At 37.5% G+C, this 20,011-nt stretch overlaps 1 protein-coding gene across 4 annotated transcripts in view; it reads right to left on the bottom strand.

The window, feature by feature from the left end:
• The window catches only part of SMIM14 (small integral membrane protein 14), a 78,437-nt gene that overhangs the window by 22,614 nt on the left and 35,812 nt on the right, over nucleotides 1–20,011 (bottom strand). The gene's annotated exons all lie outside the window — the stretch shown is intronic.

The following is a 20,011-nucleotide window of genomic DNA, read 5'->3' as shown; positions in this document are numbered from 1 at the left end:
GACCATTCATCACAGATCACCATAATAAATAATAATGATAAAGCTTGAAATATTGCAAGAATTACCAAAATGTGACACAGAGACATGAAGCAAGCAAATGCTGATAGAAAAATGGTACTGGTAAGACTTTGATCAATGCAGGGTTGCTACAAACCCTCAATTTGTAGAAAATGCAGTATGTATGAAGTGCAAGAAAGTGCAATAAAATGAGGTATGCTTGCAGTTTAACTGAAACACAGCCACACGCATTCATTTATATATTGTCTACGGCTGCTTTCACTACAACAGCTGAGGTTATAATTATAGAGTCATCGAGCCTAAAATATTTACTATTGTGCTCTTAAATCATTGAACTTACTAGGAAACACACATGGAATAAGAGAAAAAACAAATATTTCTCTGTAGCCATATAAGAATGTTCATTTAGGGGCGCCTGGGTGGCTCAGTCGGTTAAGCGGCTGACTTTGGCTCAGGTCATGATCTTGCGGTCCGTGAGTTCGAGCCCCGCGTCGGGCTCTGTGCTGACCGCTCAGAGCCTGGAGCCTGTTTCAGATTCTGTGTCTCCCTCTCTCTCTGACCCTCCCCCATTCATGCTCTGTCTCTCTCTGTCTCAAAAATAAATAAAAATAAATGTTAAAAAAAGGTTTTTAACAAAAAAAAAAAAAAAAAAAAAAAAAAAAAAGAATGTTCATTTAGAGGGCACCTGGGTGGCTCAGTAGGTTAAGCATCCAACTTTTGATTTCAGTTCAGGTCAAGATCTCACGGTTTGTGAGACTGAGTCCCATGTCAGGCTGTGTGCTGACAGGACAGAGCCTGCTTAGGATTCTCTCTCTTCCTCTCCCCCACACTCTTCCTCAAAAATAAACAAACATGTTTTAAAAATGTTCATGTAGAAATGTGAGATGCTCATGAATTACATCTATATAATAATAATAATGCAACAATCATTTGTTCACTTATTCATTCAATATACTTATTAAATGCCTACTATGTGCCAAGTACAGGTCTAGGTACTGAGGGTATAGTATGAAAAAGACAAAGTTTCTACTTTTAATGGATCATACAGTCTTGTGGGGGGGAAATCAGACCATTAACAAATATATTATGGGGCGCCTGGGTGGCTCAGTCGGTTAAGCATCTGACTTCATCTCAGGTCATGATCTCACAGTTGGTGGCTTTGAGCCCCCTGTCAGGCTCTGCACTGACAGCTCAGAGCCTGGAGCCTGCTTCAAATTCTGTGTCTCCCTCTCTCTCTGCCCCTCCCCCACTTGCACTCTGTCTCTCTCTCAAAAATAAATAAACGTTAAAAAAATTAAAAATATATTTATTATAAAAAATTTCAGAGAGCCATGCAGAGAACAAAAACAGGATGGCATTACATCTAAATCAGGCAGAGAGAGGCAATAACACTTAAGGGGCTATCTACGGGACAGTAAAGATCAAGGGATTGAGCATACCAGGCATTCCAGGCAGAATAAACAACTAGGAAAGGGCCTTAGGTGAACAGGCTCCTGTGAGATAGTGATGAAGAACCACAAAGTCACTTGTGGCTGGGGCATAAGAGCCATGTTACTTAGCTGTTGTATTTAACCCCAGAACCAAATGCTCTCTCTGTATGCTCAAATCATCACAGTATGCTACTGATGTCATTTGTCTGACTGCCTCCAATTCTGAGACATAGCAATATATAACAGATACCCATATGGTTTATCATTGTGGAATTGGGAGTACTTTCTCATTTTATAATATTTGGGACATAAATAAAAATTATATTACTTTTAAAATTGTATTATTTTAAAAAGTGACTTATTATAATTTAAATAATTTATTATAATCACAAACACTGGAAACTTGTATGTGGTAGGTACTGTAGTAAGAACTTTAACTTGTTATTTAATTCTCAACCAAGAGCTGGAGACAGGTTCTATTATTGCTACTTTTTATTTATTTATTTTTTAAATATATATTGCTTATATTTATTTTATTTCAACGTTTTTTATTTATTTTTGGGACAGAGAGAGACAGAGCATGAACGGGGGAGGGGCAGAGAGAGAGGGAGACACAGAATCGGAAACAGGCTCCAGGCTCCGAGCCGTCAGCCCAGAGCCTGACGCGGGGCTCGAACTCACGGACCACGAGATCGTGACCTGGCTGAAGTCGGACGCTTAACCGACTGCGCCACCCAGGCGCCCCCTATTATTGCTACTTTACTGATGGATGAAACTTGAGTTTGGGGGAGGTTAGCTAACTTGATTATCCAGTACTAACTCCAAAATCTAAATCCTTAACACAATTCCATTCTACTTTACAAGGTACAAAATTTTGTATCATAATTTTATAGTTAACAACATATCATTACATTCTCTCAAGCACAATTCTGAATTGTTACAAAATACTCCCATGAGTTGATGTACTGTATAACTGAACTGAAGCAAAATCTGACTGAAGTGAAAATAACCATATTTGTAGTTATTAAGTAGCTCTAAGACCAACATAGCCAATGTTTTCCTTCTACACTGAAAGAGATCTCTCTTGGGATACCTGGCTGGCTTAATTGATGAGCATGTGTCTCTTGATCCTGAGTTAGAACCCCACCTTGGGCACAGAGATCACTTTAAAAAGAGAGAGAGAGAGAGAGAGAGAGAGAGAGGCAGGCACCAGGGTGGGTCAGTCAGTTAAGCATCCGACTTCAGCTCAGGTCATGATCTTATGGTTCATGGGTTTGAGCCCCACATAGGGCTTTGTGCTGACATCTGGGGCCTGCTTCAGATTCTGTGCCTCCCTCTCTTCCTGCTCCTTTCCCACTCATGCTCTCTTTCTCTTTCTCTCTCTCAAAAGTAAATAAACATAGAGAGAGAGAGCTCTTCCTTTAAGTGCCAGGGGAAGAAAGAGTAGGCTTCCCTTTGGGACTATGATAAAAAATGGTAATGTACAACTTGTCCTGCTAGATAAGTTTCTAGAAAATTAACTAATTCACATATAATTGGTAAAAAGAGAAATTACATCAGTTTAATGTGGAAGCTGTGTTGGTTCATAATAAGTGGTTTTTTCTAGGTAAGGGCAGCCAGAAGAGTGGGAGTCAAATGATTTTCAAAAGGAAACGATAAATCCTTTGGCTCATGCTAAGCAGACAGGAGCTCTTTCAGCTTTAAGAAAATTAAAACTGAGTGCCTACGGGCATGTGCATGCACTGCCCCCCGCCCCTCCCCTCCCCCCAACCAAGAATGAGAAGAATTTATTCATTGGAAGCCTGGCTGAGTGCAGCACTTCAACTCTAGTCCAAGCTGCAGTGAATATTTGGGACATTCCACCCAAGAGCTGTGGCTGGACTCTGCTCTTCTGGCAGGTCTTCTTTGAGTTCCTGGCTACATTCTTCACATTCACAAACAGGCAATGCTGCAGGCTCTGAATAATGAGGTGCCAAAGTATCATGATCAGGACTACGTGTTTTTTCCAAACCAGTGTTTTGGAATATATTTTCAGTATTCAGATTCAAACACCTATGATGAGTAAATTACAGTCTTTAAAGAATTAAAAAACCACTATTTAAGGGCACCTGGGTGGCCCCAGTTGGTTAAGCATCTGGCTCTTGGTTTCGGATCAAGTCATGATCTCACAGTGGTGAGATCAAGACCCAAGTCGGGCTCCATGCTGACAGCATGCAGCCTATTTGGGATTCTCTCTCTCCTCTCTTCTCTGCGCCTTCCGTGCTCATGTACAGGCACACACTTTCTTTCTCTTTCTTCCTCAGAATAAGTAAATACACACTTTAAAAAAGCCATGCATTTAAATACAAGAGAATCTCACTGTTTTGATGGAATTGTTTAAACAAAGGCCTAATTTACATCTTAGTTTTCTCTTGACTTATTTGGAGAATACAGTGGTACTATTGATGCTAATTTTGGCTACTCCAATAGGAAACTATTTGCGAAAACAAATATAATTAGAAGAAAACCAAGGATAATATGTGAAGGAAACAAATGACAGGATCTACAGGATGGAGTCATAAACTTCAAATATTTTCTGTATTACGGTGGAGGCAAGGGGAAGAACCACATGTGGACTATCTATAGCCAACAATTGTTGTCCAGGTAAATTTCATGTTAACACTGATCCTGGATCCCAGAAAAGAACTAAAAGTAAATTTAAATCTCTCCATCTAACCAGGATGGTCATGGAAAGTTTTTGAAGTTAGCCTGCTTCAAAATCACAGAGACAGCATAACATAAGTATAATAAATGTGTTTACTCATTAGGGAAAAAGGCAGAAAACACAGATTTAAAAAGACTGAAAGAGTAAAAGAGACCTGGCCAAGAGATTTCACATTAGGGAAATTGATGAATATAAAATAGTCTGTTATGATACCCAGGAAGCCTAACAGAAACCCTTGGCTGTCAGAGGCCTCTGGGAAAAATGTAGATCAAAGAGACAATTCTTTTTTTTTTTTTTTTAATACCCCTTTTTCAAAAATTTAAAAAAAATTTACATCCAAATTAGCAGACAGTGCAACAATGATTTCAGGAGTAGATTCCTTAGTGCCCCTTACCCATTTAGCCCGTCTGCCCTCCAGTAACCCTCAGTTTCTTCTCCATATTTATGAGTCTCTTCTGTTTTGTCCCCCTCCCTGTTTTTATATTATTTTTGTTTCCCTTCCCTTATGTTCATCTATTTTGTCTCTTAAAGTCCTCATATGAGTGAAGTCATATGATTTTTGTCTTTCTGACTAATTTCGCTTAGCATAATACCCTCCAGTTCCATCCACATAGTTGCAAATGGCAAGAGTTCATTCTTTTTGATTGCCAAGTAATACTATACCACATCTTCTCAAAGAGACAATTCTAATGACAAAAGCAGATAAATGGATCTTTTTGAGAAACCTTACTTTGGAGAAATTCATTGAAAAGAATTACAAAGAAAAGAAAGTCTCTCTCTGGAGTTATCAAAATGTACCTACTATAGACTGAATGTGTCCCAACTTCATTTGTTGAAGCCCTAAATCCCCAATGTGATGGTTTTTGGAAGCGGGGCCTTTGGGAGGTAAATAGATTTTTTTTTTAAACATTTTTTTTAACGTTTATTTATTTTTGAGACAGACAGAGCATGCACGGGGGAGGGGCAGAGAGAGAGGGAGACAGAATCGGAAGCAGGCTCCAGGCTCTGAGCCATCAGCCCAGAGCCCGACACAGGGCTCGAACTCATGGACCGCGAGATCGTGACCTGAGCTGAAGTCGGACGCTTAACCGACTGAGCCACCCAGGCGCCCCGGGAGGTAAATAGATTTAAATGAGGTCATAAGGGGAAAGCCCCCACGATGGGATTAGTGCCTTTACATTAAGAAGAGACTAGAGTCCTTATTCCCTCTGTACCATGTTGAAGATACAGCAAGAAGGCAGCTGTCCACAAACCAAGTAGAAAACCATCACCAGACACCAAGTCTACCTGTACTTGATCTTGGACTTTCCAGACTCCAGAATTGGGAGAAATAAATGTTTGATGTTTAAGCCACCTATCTGTGGTATTTTGCTTTAGCCACCCGAGTTAAGACAATACCTGAACAAGAACTTATTGCTATTTTTTTTTATGTCTGCTCAAGAACCTCACATATATTGGAAGTCATGTTCTTTCCCACGGACAGTAGCTGCCTGTGTACTGGTAAACAGAACAGTGGTTAAAAAGAGAAGCTTTAAAATCAGAGGTATATGGGTTCAAATGCTTTATCTGTTACTTTCCATAAAGTTTCAAACTATAAAAGACATATATATGACCTATTAATGTTACTGGGTCACTCGGTTGACCAGATACCAAGGTGCATCTTGTCCCAGATGCACCCAGAGTTGGAGACCCAAGACCAGAATGGGGAGATAGAGTTTACTGAGTAGATAAGTATACTATATTTTCAAGAGAGAAAGTGGGCCACTGCCAGAGCAAGAGTGGCAATGGCCCCAAGAGTTTCTAACTGCATCCTTTTAAGTTTGCTTTTTATATATGTAATTTTGGCTTTGATTGGCAGCTGATGGTTACATAACATTTTGGCTTCTGTGCATGCACGCAGCCATGATGCATTCTGTTGTTTATTTATGTATTGTCTATTTATGAGTTTCTAACGAGTTTTTGCTGTGATCTTAAGGCAGCTTGCACCTTTTGTGTTCATCCTCAGCTCTTGGAAGTTCCCTTGTGGCTTTTGAGCCAGCTCTGTGGCTAGGCCTTTCTTGTTCTGTTAGCCCTAGAGTGGCTCTGAAGGTGTGGCTGTTAACCCTGGGTGGGGTGGCTCAGAGTGTATGGCCAGCATCTGCTTTATCCCACCTTGTTCATGCCTAACTAACTGCTTAACATTATGAACTTTAAGGCATTATGAGGATTAAATGATATAATTAAACATATAAAAAATTAAACATGTATATAAAAATCCCAGTTCATGGTCTACAGGATAACGTTTTTAGATCACAGCAATTTGCAGGAAAGTGGGAAAAAGTCATTTTAATATTAAACAGGGCTGACTGTGTAAATAAGCATGCTCAAATTTATCACTATTATTTTTTTTAAAATGAAATTCTAAAACCAATAACAAAAAGTACTTTCAAAGTAATGACTAAACGGTTGGGTCAATGTCCTCTAACACAGCTCATGGTCGTAAGGTTCGCTTGAAAGTCTCTGAGCAGTGAGATTCCTGTGGCTTTCTTCAAAACAAAAATAGAGAAAAATATTCATTTCTTTGACAAATATTTAAGGAGTGATTTTTTTTTTAAAGTTTATTTATTTTGAGAGAGATAGAGCATAAGGAAGGGGCAGAAAGAGAGGGAGAGAGAGAATCTCAAGCAGGCTCCCCACTGTCAGCAAAGAGCTGGATGTGGGGCTCGAACTCAAGAATCATGAGATCATGACCTGAGCCAAAACCAAGAGTCAGACACTTAACCGACTGAGCGACCAGGCATCCCAGGAGTAATTTTCATGTGCATTTTGTCAAACTAAGGTTTTCGGATTTTAAGAGACTATTTTTTTCCCTAAACTGCTCAGAGGAATTATATGTATATTTGCAACAACTAAACTCCTTGCCAGTTTGAGAGCAAGATATTGAAAAAAGATGATGAAAAAAAAAACAGGTGTTCCCATTTTAAAGTATTCTCACAAATCATCAGTGTTAGGTCAGGTGTTCCAATATGCGGCTTGGGAAATAAAGTCATAAAACAGCAAGTATATATTATGGATCCAAAGATGTAGTAGGGAGCCTAACACATAAAATAACAATATAAGGGTGCCTGGGTGGCTCAGCTGGTTGAGCATCAACTTCAGCTAAGGCCAGGATCTCATGGTTGGTATGTTTGAGCCCTCTGCCTTGGGCTCACTGATGTCAACACAGAGCCTGCGTCAGATCCTCTGTCCCCCTCTCTCTGCCCCTCCCCTGCTCACATTCTCTCTCTCAAAAATGAATAAACATTTATTAAGAAAGAAAAGAGAGGCACCTAGGTGGCTCAGTCAGTTAAATGTCTGATTTCAGCTCAGGTCATGATCTCATGGGTTCGTGGGTTTGAGCCCTACATCTGACTTGGTGCTGACAGCTCAGAGCCTGGTGACTGCTTCTGATTCTAGGTCTCCCTTTCTCTAACCCTGTCCCACTTGTGCACTATCTCTCAAAAATAAATAAACATTAAAAAAAATTTTAATTAAAAAATAAAATAAGAAAGAAACATAAACATAAAGCCCCATTAAAAGAACAAACAAAAAACCCAAAACACAACATTTCCTACGTTCTAATGGAGCTCAGTAGCTCAGGAATGTTCTAGTAGTTCTTAGAGCAGTGACCAAAATCGACAACATCCCACCATATGATGATAACTATTTGTTAGCATTCTGGTTACTATATTCCAGACATTGATATTTGTAAAATAGTTGATCCCTGAACAACACAGTGGTAAGGACATTGACCCCCCTGCATAGTCAAAAATCCATATATAAGTTTTGACTACAGGAGACTACTGTAGACCGAAAGCCTTACTGATAACATAGAGTTGATTAACACACTTTGTATATCTTTTCATGTTAGCAAATGTCTCAGTTTACTTTTCTAAAACAATACTACAGACAGGGTGGCTTATAAACAGCAGCACAAGACAAGAAATAACAAGCATTAGTGAAGATGTGGAGAAAAGGAAACCCTTGTGCACTATTGGTGGGAATGTAAATTGGTGCAGCCACTATGGAAAAAAGTATAAGGTTTCTCAAAAAAAAAAAAAAAAAAAAATTAAGACCAGAATTACCAGTACATGATCCAGCAATTCCACTTTTGGGTATTTATCTGAAGAAAATGAAAACACTAATTTGAAAAGATATATGCACATCCATGTGCACTGCAGCATTATTTTCAGTAGCCAAGATATGAAAACAACCTAAGTGTCCACTGATGGATGAATGGATAAAGATGATGGTGTGTGTGTGTGTGTGTGTGTGTGTGTACACAGAGACATAAAAAGAATAAAATCTTGCCATTTGTGGCAATCCAGATGGACCTTGAGGACATAAGCTAAGTGAAATAAGTCACAGAAAGACAATAATCTACCTTATACGTTTAATTTAAAACAACAAACCAAGCTAATAAATACAGAGAATAGATAGGTGGTTACCAAAGATGGGTGGTAGAGGGTGGGCAAAATGGGTGAAGGAGGTCAAAAGGTACAAAATTCTAGTTATAAAATAAGCCATGGGGATGTAATGTAAAACATGGTGACTATAGTTAACAACACTATATTGCAGATTTGAAAGTTGCTAAGAGGGTAGATCCTAAAATTCCTCATCACAAGATGAAAAATTTCTTTGTAACTATGTATGATGTTGGATGTTAACTAGACTTACTGTGGTGATCATTTAGTAATATGTAAGTATCAAATCATTTTGTTGTATACCTGAAATTAATATAATGTCAAATATACCTCAATTGAAAAAAAAAAAAGGATGGAATATATTTCCTCTCCTCTTGAACCTAAGCAGGCTTGTGATTGCTATAATCAAAGGGCTGTATGCAATTTCTTAGGCCAGGTCACAAAAAGTATCCAGCTGCTGGGGTGCCTGGCTGGCTCAGGCAGTAGAGCATGTGACTCTTGATCTTGGGGTTGTTGAGTTAGAGACCCATGTTGGGTGTAGAGATTACTTAAGGAAATTAAAAAAAAAAAAAAAGTATCCAGCTGCTGGCTGGTTCTCCCCCTTCCCTATCCTCCCTTGAGATGGATACTTAACCTTGGAAGCAAGCCACCACACTGTGAGGAAGCCAAGCATCCATATGAAAAGGTCGTATGTAGGCTGGGAGTACTAGGTAGGGTTTCAGTCTACCAGTATCAGCTGCCAGACAGTGAGTGAGTGAGCCTCCAGATGCTTCCTGCTCCCAGCCTCTGAGTCTTACAGCTAAGAACCCAGACATTGTGCAACACACATGTCATCTCCACTATGCTCTGTATGAACTCCAGACAGAGTTTGTCATCTTAATAAAAGGTTTTATACCACTAAATTTTTGAGTAATTTGTTATGCGGTCATACAACTGGAATAATATAAAACAAATGTTAACAGCTTATATTCAATAAAGAAGCAATGAAGCACTGGAAAATATAGGGAGATTTTTATTTTCTCTTTTGACAGTATACTGCTTGAATTGTGTGCCATAAGGACATGCAACCATTATTTTATCTTTTTTTTGTTATTATTTTCAACATTTATTCATTTTTGAGAGACAGAATGCAAGCAGGGGAGGGGGGCAGAGAGAAAGGGAGAGGCAGGATCCAAAGCAGGCTCCAGGCTGTCAGCACAGAACCTGACGTGGGACTCGAACCCACAGACCATGAGATCATGACCTGAGCTGAAGTCGGATGCTTAGCCAACTGAGTCACCCAGGCACTCCCATATAACCTCATTTCCTAATTGGTAAACTGAATTATACCTCTAACCACAGAAGGACTAACTAGTCTTCCAGTGCCTGGATGATATTGATAAAAAATATTAAGATTTGAAAGTAAGAAATTGACTAAAATTTCCTTTATTAACTAAAATAAAACCGAGAAGTTAATCAGATGATTAAAAAAGGCTTTGTACCACATGGAAGATGCTAAATACTATTATTAAATTGGGGATATATACTTCCCTACTTTTACTTTTTTTTTAATGTCTGATTATTTTTTGAAAGAATATATTCATGTATTATTTCAGTAAGTGTTTTACAAAAATTAAAATTAAAATAAATAGAGGTGCCTGGGTGGCTCAGTTGGTTAAGCGTCATACTCTTGATTTTGGCTTGGGTCATTATCTCATGACTCATGAGATCAAGTCCCATGTTGAGCTGACAGTGCGGAGCCTACTTGGATTCTCTCTCCCGCTCTCTCTCTGCCCCTCTTTCACACTTATGCATGCTCTCTCAAAAATAAATAAATAAACATTAAAAATTTTAAATAAATAGAAAAAGATACTAGCAGTAGATATATTTCCTAGGTAGACAGGTTTCTCAAGAAATTTCTCAGGCACACACATTTTTCTTCCAGGAAAAAAGCCAATCAATCTTAATGTAACTTATTTAAGTACAGTGAACATTAGCCACAATTTACAGGGTCTTCAGGCCTATAATGAGGACTCTGACCAAAGATGTCCCAGATCACATGCTTACAATACTCTAATACAAATACAACTTTAAGTAAATTAAAATTTTAGAGGTTTCAGTTACACTGTTTAGATGTGAAATACAGAGCTCAACAAACCAAAAAAGGGATTATCTTATTTCAAATCTTAGGTTACAACAGAGAGCAGGAAAAACACAGAACATGATCCAAGTTCACATTACTAAATCTATCTGTTCTCTCTTTCTGGAACTCCTATCATTAATAGAAGAAATTTTACGCCAAGAGACAGCCAGTCAAGGAGAACAGAGAAAGAAGGAGGTATCAAGGGAGCAGAATAGGGTGAAACCAGAATAATTCTACAAATGGCTTCAATGGGAATGGAAAAAGCCCCCTGCAGGATGTTTTTACTGTTGTAAGGAAATATTAGTCATTTAAAAAAAAAAAAAAAAAACAAAAACACAACTAAATACAGTTGTTGTAAGGAAGTGCCTTTTTTTTCTTTAAAGAATACTAACTCCACAAGGGCACACACAAAAAAATACCACACAACTTTAAAAAATGACTGATTTATAATGAGATTACAATTTTGTGCTGGCATCTTTCTACACAGGTAGTAGTATTCTACCATATCAAGAAAAATCCATACTTATCACTAAGCATGTTTCCATATTAAATCAAGTAATGCAGCATAGCATAACTTGATGAAAAAAACTGATTTTAAATGAAAGAAACTCACTGTATATATATTTTTATCCACTTAAAATAAGTCTTACCAACCAGTATTTAATGAGTAAAGCATTAATTATGAAAGAAATAGATTGTAATGTCAGAAAATGCCTCCTTTTATTAATGTTTGTGAACATTGTGGAGACAAATAGAGACATAAACACACTTAGCAAAGTACAACTGTGTTATGAACCTGTGTGTAACTCAATGATGTAATTAAGTCACCAGAAGGACACCTGCCAAGTGAATAAGCAAAGCTTTGTCATGAGCACCCCAAAACGGGCACTCTTTGTACTGCAGTCTTATCAACCTTAAATGTAAATGCAGCTTATAATGTATTATTTAAAACACTCCTATAATACAACCGGAGATACAATCATTTGCTTTTAAAGTCCACACTATAGATAAACAATAAAATGAATGAAAATCAGATTTATATTCTTTATACTGGTACAGCCTAAGAGTTAAACAATCAAAATTTACATAAGCACTGATGAGGTAATAGTAAAAAAAGCACTGAATTGTTGTTGTAGCCATTTTGCCTTAGGAGACATACAAGTTTTTTCTATTTTTATATATTTTTTATATGCTGATGAGAAAAAAAATCTACCAATTTAGAAATCAAAGAATTAAGAACAAAAGAAAGTCTTATTAGGATTACTGAAGCTAGGGGCACCTGGGTGGCTCATTTGGTTCAGCGTCCCACTCTTGATTTTGGCTCAGGTCATGATCTCACAATTCATGAGATCAAGCCCCATGTGGGGCTCTGTGCTGACAGTATGAGCCTGCTTGGGATTCTCTCCCTCTCCGCCCCTTCCCCACGTGCTCGCGCGTGCTCTCTCTCTCTCTCATTTTTTAAAAAGAATTATGGGAAAGCTAAACATAATATCTTTTCTTTTCAAATCATATAATAGTATACTCAAAAATTTTATTCTTCAGTGAAAAAAGTCTGTACTACATATTGTGTATAATTTTACTGCTTCTAACGCCTTTGAAGTAGCTTACAAAGTTTTATCTTTTTAAAGTTTTACTTAAGTAATCTCTGTACCCAAAGAGGGGCTTGAACTCACAACCCCAAGATCAAGAGTTGTATGCAGAGGTTTTTTTCTTTAAATTTTTTTTAATGTTTATTTAATTTTGAGACAGAGAGAGGCAGAGCATGAGCGGGGGAGGGGCAGAGAGAGAGGGAGACACAGAATCCAAAGCAGGCTTCAGGCTCTGAGCTGTCAGCACAAAGCCCAATGAGGGGCTCGAACTCATGAACTGCAATATCATGAACTGAGCCGAAGTCAGATGCTTAACTAACTGAGCCAGCCAGGTGCCTTCCGAGTTTTATTTTTAAGGTTATTTGATTAGGTAGTACATTCACAGTTTTAAACTGTACAAATATAGTGAAGAGTCTCTCCTTCATTGCTTTCTTCTATCCTCCTAATGTTCCCTTGATCACAAATATAGTGTTTTTAAAGGTGCTTGAAGGAGACCAACTGGCAGCAGCAGAACAGAACAGGGCACTAAAGAAATAGTACAAGGCAAGGGCACCTGGGTGGCTCAGTTGGTCAAGTGACTGACTCTTGGTTTCCGCTCAGGTCATAATCTCACAGTTAGTGGGTTCAAGCCCCACATTGGGCTCCGCACTGGCAGTGCAAGACCTGCTTGGGAGTCAGTCTCTCTCTCTCTCTCTCTCTCTGCTCCTCCCCTGCTTGCGCCCTCTCTTTCTCAAAATAAATAAACTTAAAAATTTTATTAAAAAAAGAAAACAAAAGAAACAGCACAGGGCCTAGAGCTAAACTGCCAGAGTTGAATGTGCCTCTGCCACTCTCTGTTCAGCTCTGACACCTGGAAAGAGTGACTTAACTTCTCTATACCTCAGTTTCCTCATTTGTAAAAGGAAAACTTACATCATGGGCTTAAACTAGTACCTAGACTAACTTGAAACTCCTCAATATAACCATTATTATGAGCTCCAGTATACCCCTTGGAAACCATTCCTATGTATTTACAAACATATACTGACCTACACACACACACATCCCCCACATGTTCTCACACTCCAACCCCACAAAGGCATCTCTATGGCTTTCACTATCTTTTCTCAGATACTTCTAAAGAATGTTTCTTCTTGTATTTATAATAGTTTTTGTGTTCTCCGTTGTTCAAGACATAAAGGTCCATATTTTTTTGATGAATTCTATCTTTTGTCAATATTATTTCCATGTTCCACTTAATTGTTTTGGCTTTGAATTATATTATGTCTAAGATTAAGAGTACTGCATTCTTTTGAGATAGCTTTTTCCTCACTCCTTTATCACATACCTACTATATATATATATATATATTTTTTTTTTTTTTTTTTTTTTTTTGAGAGAGAGAGACAGGGTGGGGGGAGAGAGGGGCAAATGGAGGGAGGGAGGGAGGGAAAGAGAGAGAGCGAGAAAGAATCTCAAGGAGCCTCCATGCTGAGTGTGGAGCCCAACTTGGGGCTCAATCCAATGAGCCTAGGATCATGACCTGAGCCAAAATCAAGAGTCAGACACTCAACTGACTGAGTCACACAGACACCCTAGTAACTGTCTTCCTTGTAAATAGCATTTCAAGACTCCAATCTATCTCTTTTAACAGGGGATGAGAACCCACTCACACATAACATTTTACTTGTGCTTTCTATGAACTACGCTTCTCTTTCTTCTTGCCTACCTTCATAAGCTTATTTGGGTTTCCTCTTTTTTTTAATGTTTATTTATTTTGAGAGAGTGCATGCACACGAGTGGGGGAAGGGCAGAGAGACAGGGAATGAGAAGGAATATCAAGGAGGCTCCACGCTGTCAGCGTAGAGCCCGACACAGAACTCGAACCCACGAACCTGTGAGATCATGACCTGAGCTGAAGTCCAGAGTAGGCCTCTTAACCATCTGAGCCACCCAGGCTCCCCTCCTTTTTTTTTTTTTTAAACTCTACTTGTCCCCCCATCATATGTTCTCCAATGTGTCAGTACCAGGGCATCGTGGATATCTGAGAGGCAGATCTTCGATTGTTGTGACTGGCTTACATCCCACATGACTTTCAAATGTCCTGCCACCTATTCACATAAGTGAAAAATCTGAGCCTTTAATCTAAGTCCATTAAAAAAATAACAGCAAGATATTTTTTGGTTAGCTGACACTAAATTACCAAGGAATTTAACTGGAATTGAGCATTTAAATCAAAGGAATATTATACTTAGTTTTGTTTACAACTTTACAAAGAATTGTTCACCATTTCAGAAAATCATGTTGCTGGTGATATTTAAGACCAGGACAACATACTTATATGAAGCTGCACTTATAGCCATAACTTGCACAATGATTTTTCATATTAGACACATCTAATTATTTCATCTTGTCTTTGAATGTAGCTAGCTATGCCCAACCACACTGTGGTCCTCTTATTTTCTTCAACTGCTTTCTTGTTTTCCTCTTTATAGTTATTAAAGGATCAGGATGGTGACAGCGTATACAAACAGCTTTCCTTATCAAGGAAGCATGCAGGCAGGCTAGAGAACCTCTTAATGCTCAAAGAGGGAAAGCTTCATTCTAAGGCTTTATATATAGCACATTTCATTTCTGAACCAGGTATTCTTTCGTTTCCTTCCTCTTTTATATCCACTAAAGGTCTGGGGTTACTCTGGCTTCTCTCTTGATCCTTAACATCCAACTAGAAGCCCTCCCCATGAATATTTTCTACTTTTCTTAGAAAGCAGTAACCTGGTTTTAGCCGGTAGCAAAGGCCTCAACCAGTCACCTTACATTCCATGGAGGAAAAAGATACACAACATATCCAGCTACCCAATAGACTCACACCTTGTCTTTTTACTCCTAACTGGAAAGTTTTTGCTTTCTGTTGTTTTAATTTTTATTAGTTATTCATGTATACAATTCAGAGTTAAATAAACACTTTTTCAAGTCTGTTCCGAAAAAAAGCAGTTCCTCATTTCTGCATACCTATTTCTCCTCCCATAGAGGAATGACTTTCACCTTTTAGCTGATTATTTTAGTATTTACCTCCATGTCTTTATAAATATGCATTATTGCTACTTCTTGATTTTTCAGTTTTAAGCAATACCCATTGATTCACCAGTATAGAATAAGAAGACCTAGTTCTCTCTTTTCTGAACCCAACACACATGTACACTCTTTCCATCTGCTAGTAATTAAATCATAAATTGGTTTAGCTCAATAGTTTTAACATTATGACTATGTAAATGCTCTTCACATTTGAACCATGTAGTAAATTATACTTACTTTTTCTTTTCTGTACTATTTTCTGTATTTCCTTAAAGTTAAATGTTCTTTTTTCCCCCCATTTACTTGGTTTTCGAGGACTTTTGACAACTTGTTTTCAGCTTTTTAGATCACAAAATGTCTCGACTCACTAGGTGTTCTATCAATTCATCCTCCTGAAAAAATCTCTGCTAGAGCTGTGTGACACCCTCTCAATGAAACCAGCTGTCTTGTATCCACAAACCTGACGCACAGCTATCACCTTGGGATTTCCATTCACCATTATCCTGGAAGTTACTTTTGCTTCTTGCATGTGCTAGACCTCTCACTTTCTACACTCAAATCTTAGTCTCCCTCCTTGAGTTTATGTCTTCATTTTGGTGAAAAATAGTTCATCCTTTAGCACCTAAGTAATGGTACATGAGAGGATTTTTGAAGATTCTCTCCTATTTGATTGACACTTTGGTTGAATACAGAATGCTGGATTTGTAATAATTTCCTTTCAGAACTTAAAGTCTTTGTGCCAATGCCTTCCAGTTTCGCTATTGAAAAGTCTAAAGTCTTTACAGTATTGATCATTTGTGTGTGACCTGTAAGAGGCCAGAACTGTTAGACAAAATGAGCAAAAGGGAAGAGTGGGGTGGAGAAGGGACAGATCATGTAGGGCTATGTAAATTTTTTTTCACTTTAAGTGTCATGCAGGAGTTTGAGGGAAGGAGAACATTATCTGTTTTATCGAAAATAGATCACTTCAGCTGCTGTAGTGAAACTAAACTTGCAGAAAGTGGGGCATGGCAAGGGGGTGGAAGCAAGGAGACTCATAAAGAGGCTAATTTAATAATCCAGGCAAAAGCTGATGTAGACTAGAACAGGATGCTGCACGGAAAGTGTGAGAAATGTCTGGATTCTAGATATATTTTTAAGGTTGAGTCAAAAGGATTTGTTTCTGCATTAGCTATGAGGCTGAAAGAGTAAAAATTGACACAAAAGGTATTGCCTGAGCAACCAGAATAATGGAGTGAATAGAAGAGACAAGGAAGTTGAAGCCTGGGGGCAAGAAAAGAAGTCTGGTAATGCACATATCACGTGTAAGATGTCTACTAGTTATCTAAATGGAGATGCTGCATCAACACTTGGACATACGAAAGTCTAGAATTCAGGAGCAAGCAGCTCCTTGGCTGCCCTAGCTCTGCAGCACGACTTTGGCTCCCTCTTGTTTTGGCACTTACCCTCCCTTTGATCGTATTCATTTTCCATGCTAGGTTCTCCAGTGTGAGCCACGTACTATCCTTTTAATAGGTCTTTTTCTGCTTAACTCAGTCAGAACTTCTATAACCTATAATAAAGAACCTTAACTGATATCATTACTAAATTAGGAAAAGAATTTAGTTTTAAATTGTGAATGAACAGCACTTTATTAAAATGGAAAGGAAACAATGGTAAAATCTTAACTGCTCCTAAGCTGAAAATATCCCTTGGCAAAGCCCACCTATTTCCACAGAATAGGCAAAACTAAACTGCAGTCCAGTACACAATTAATAATCTAACCATAAATAATCATTAAAATCTCTAAGTGTTCCCAGGTTTTTACTTGCTATTAGCACCTTAAATTCTCAGAATTTGATAATACTCTAACCTACCAGAAAATCCAATTTGGTTATACGAAGTAAAAAGTAACAAAAATTCCAAATTAGAACCTAAAATTAATGAGATGCTACTCTATTGCAAAGATGAGTTCAATGTCTACTTTTAGAAAGATGAGGGTAATAAACCTCTGCTCTGTCATCACCAATATATACCCATGAGTTTTCTGAACAGGCAGACATCTAAATTCTGGTAGTTACAACTAATACAGAAAAATTATACCATCAGATAAACTGCTTTTAAATATAGACTGGGGGGTTAGACTTCCACAGAGTAGTTAAGATAAAGGTACTAAAAACAGGTCCTCTGAAGTGTAAGAGTAGAAGATAACGAAAGCATGAGAGGTATAAAAGCCTAGTACAGTATGAAAGAGTGCTGACAATGTTTAAATGAAAAAAAAAAGATTCTTTTTGTTAAATAACCCTTTTCCTGAGTATATCATAGAAGATACAGAAAACTATAAAAAAAAAACCCTCTCACCTTATATTCTACAATCCAGAGATAAACACTGTTAACACTGACAAATTTTCTTCAAGGCTTTTTTTCCTATGCACATGTATATATACGGTGTGTGTGGGTACAGAAAAGCAAGATGATGCTAAATGCCATTTCTAGATGTTGCCTTTATTCATATCACATGTGAATTTCCCTTCTGTTATGATGTAATCTTCAAAGACATTCTTTTAAACCTCTGTATAAGATTCCAGCATATGATCAAACCATGATATAACCACTACTGGCAGACATTTAGGTGGTTTATAACTTTCACTACTAGAAATAATGCTATAGTAAACAGTATTACACATTTCTGAATTTAGAGAAGTTAGAGACTTCATTGCTGAACTTTTGAAGTTAGAGACATTATTTCTGAATTTCTGACGTTAGAGACGTTGTTTCAAAAGATACTCTTTCAGTTTAGAAAGTACTTAATATCGATAAGGTAAGTATGGCCCCAAAATGCTGCTTGGAGTTTAAATAAAAGAAGAAATAAAAACTATAAAGCACAATTCAAATTGAACAAATGTCTATCAAGCCTAATTAGCAAGTTTCCTCATTGAAATCAAGTGAGTTTCTCCTCCCTTCTGGAATCTTCAATACTGCTATCAGGAATTTATACACTAGCAGATCACCCATCCAGCATCACCCATCAGTAATTTACATCATGTGAAAATATCCAGCATAGACTAAAAAATGTACACTGTACACTTTTAAAGGTTTGTAAAATCTAAAACCTATTTTCACATGAAGTACTTCACACTAGGATTGCTATCAATAATGTCCCATCAGGTATGAATGTGCCCATTAAAAACAAAACAAAACAAAGCTAAACATGAGTTTTCCTGACAACCTACTGAAGAGAAAAAAAATGTACAGGGGATCATAAAGAGTAGGGCTTAGTTTTAGTCATCTCTAAAAAAAAAGCAGCAGACCTAAGAGAAAAAAGCATAATAGATACGATGTTAAAAATAAAAAGATGACACTAAGAAAAAAAAGAGGTAGTAACTCTTATTAAAAACTGATCTCCTGGGGCGCCTGGGTGGCTCAGTCGGTTAAGCGGCCGACTTCGGCTCAGGTCATGATCTCGCGGTCCGCGAGTTCGAGCCCTGCGACAGGCTCTGTGCTGACAGCTCAGAGCCTGGAGCCTGTTTCAGATTCTGTGTCTCCCTCTCTCTGACCCTCCCCTGTTCATGCTCTGTCTCTCTCCGTCTCAAAAATAAATGTTAAAAAAAAAAAAAAAAAGAAAAGAAAAATTGATCTCCTGGGAAAATTTACCAGTTAAATTACAAGTCTATTTTTTGTGCCTAGCATCACATTTGAAAAAAAAATTTTTGCCTTACCCTGAAATTTAGACATAAAAGCTATCAGCTATTTAACATCATAAATCAGAGAAAATATTTTAAATATTCTCTCCTTAGACTCATCTATTTTTACATCAAGTTGTCAGAGATATAACATTCTTATTTTATTTCTATAACCACAAGTCTTATTAATTTTATAAGTTCTTATTTTATTGATTTCCCTGTAAGAAATTTTTTAGGATCATAAGTCCTAGCATATGTTGACTCTAAAAGGAGTATCATTCACAAGAAACACACTTCTGATCACTACATACAGACACTGAGTCCGCGGAAAACCTGCTTATTAACCACCAACAACTCAAATATTTGAGCAAATGTTTGTTCCTGCCTTTATTACCTGGTCTATGATAATATACCTCTTTACAAGAGCTTTCTAGAACAACAAAATGTTATGTCTAACATAATAATAATACAATATACTTTATTGTTAATAGTCAAATTTCTTCTTTCGTACATAAAAAAAGTATAAAGTCCTGTATTTAATACATAAAGACTCCTGTATTTAAGATTATAGAGACTAGGAGAGTCTTAAAAACTTTACAAATTCAAATCTCACAACAATCAATTCAATGAGACTATCTAAAGCATGTTGTTCAGAAACCCGCCTCTGTCAAATAATTGATTTGGACTTGGAAATGCTTTACATAGAAATTTTTATTCTCATGCCATTTATTGGAGTAGGATTTGAACCATGTCACAATAGGAACTATGACTTCATAGCAGTTTATCAGGTAAACAAGCTCCATATAGCTGAAGACTATATATTTGTTAATATAGAACAGAAAAGGCTACACACAAATGTGTCACCTTCCCGTGATGGTGATTTCACCAAAAGAAATCTACCATAAATAAAAGGTAGCAATCTGTTTTTTGTTTTTTTGTTTTGTTTTGTTTTGATCTCTAATAGAAGAATTGCTGGCAAGCACTTTAACC

This window comes from Panthera leo, chromosome B1, assembly GCF_018350215.1.
Source record: "Panthera leo isolate Ple1 chromosome B1, P.leo_Ple1_pat1.1, whole genome shotgun sequence".
Lineage (NCBI taxonomy): Eukaryota > Metazoa > Chordata > Mammalia > Carnivora > Felidae > Panthera > Panthera leo.
Note: the sequence above shows the minus strand (reverse complement) of the source record. Positions and strands in the feature narration are given on the sequence as shown.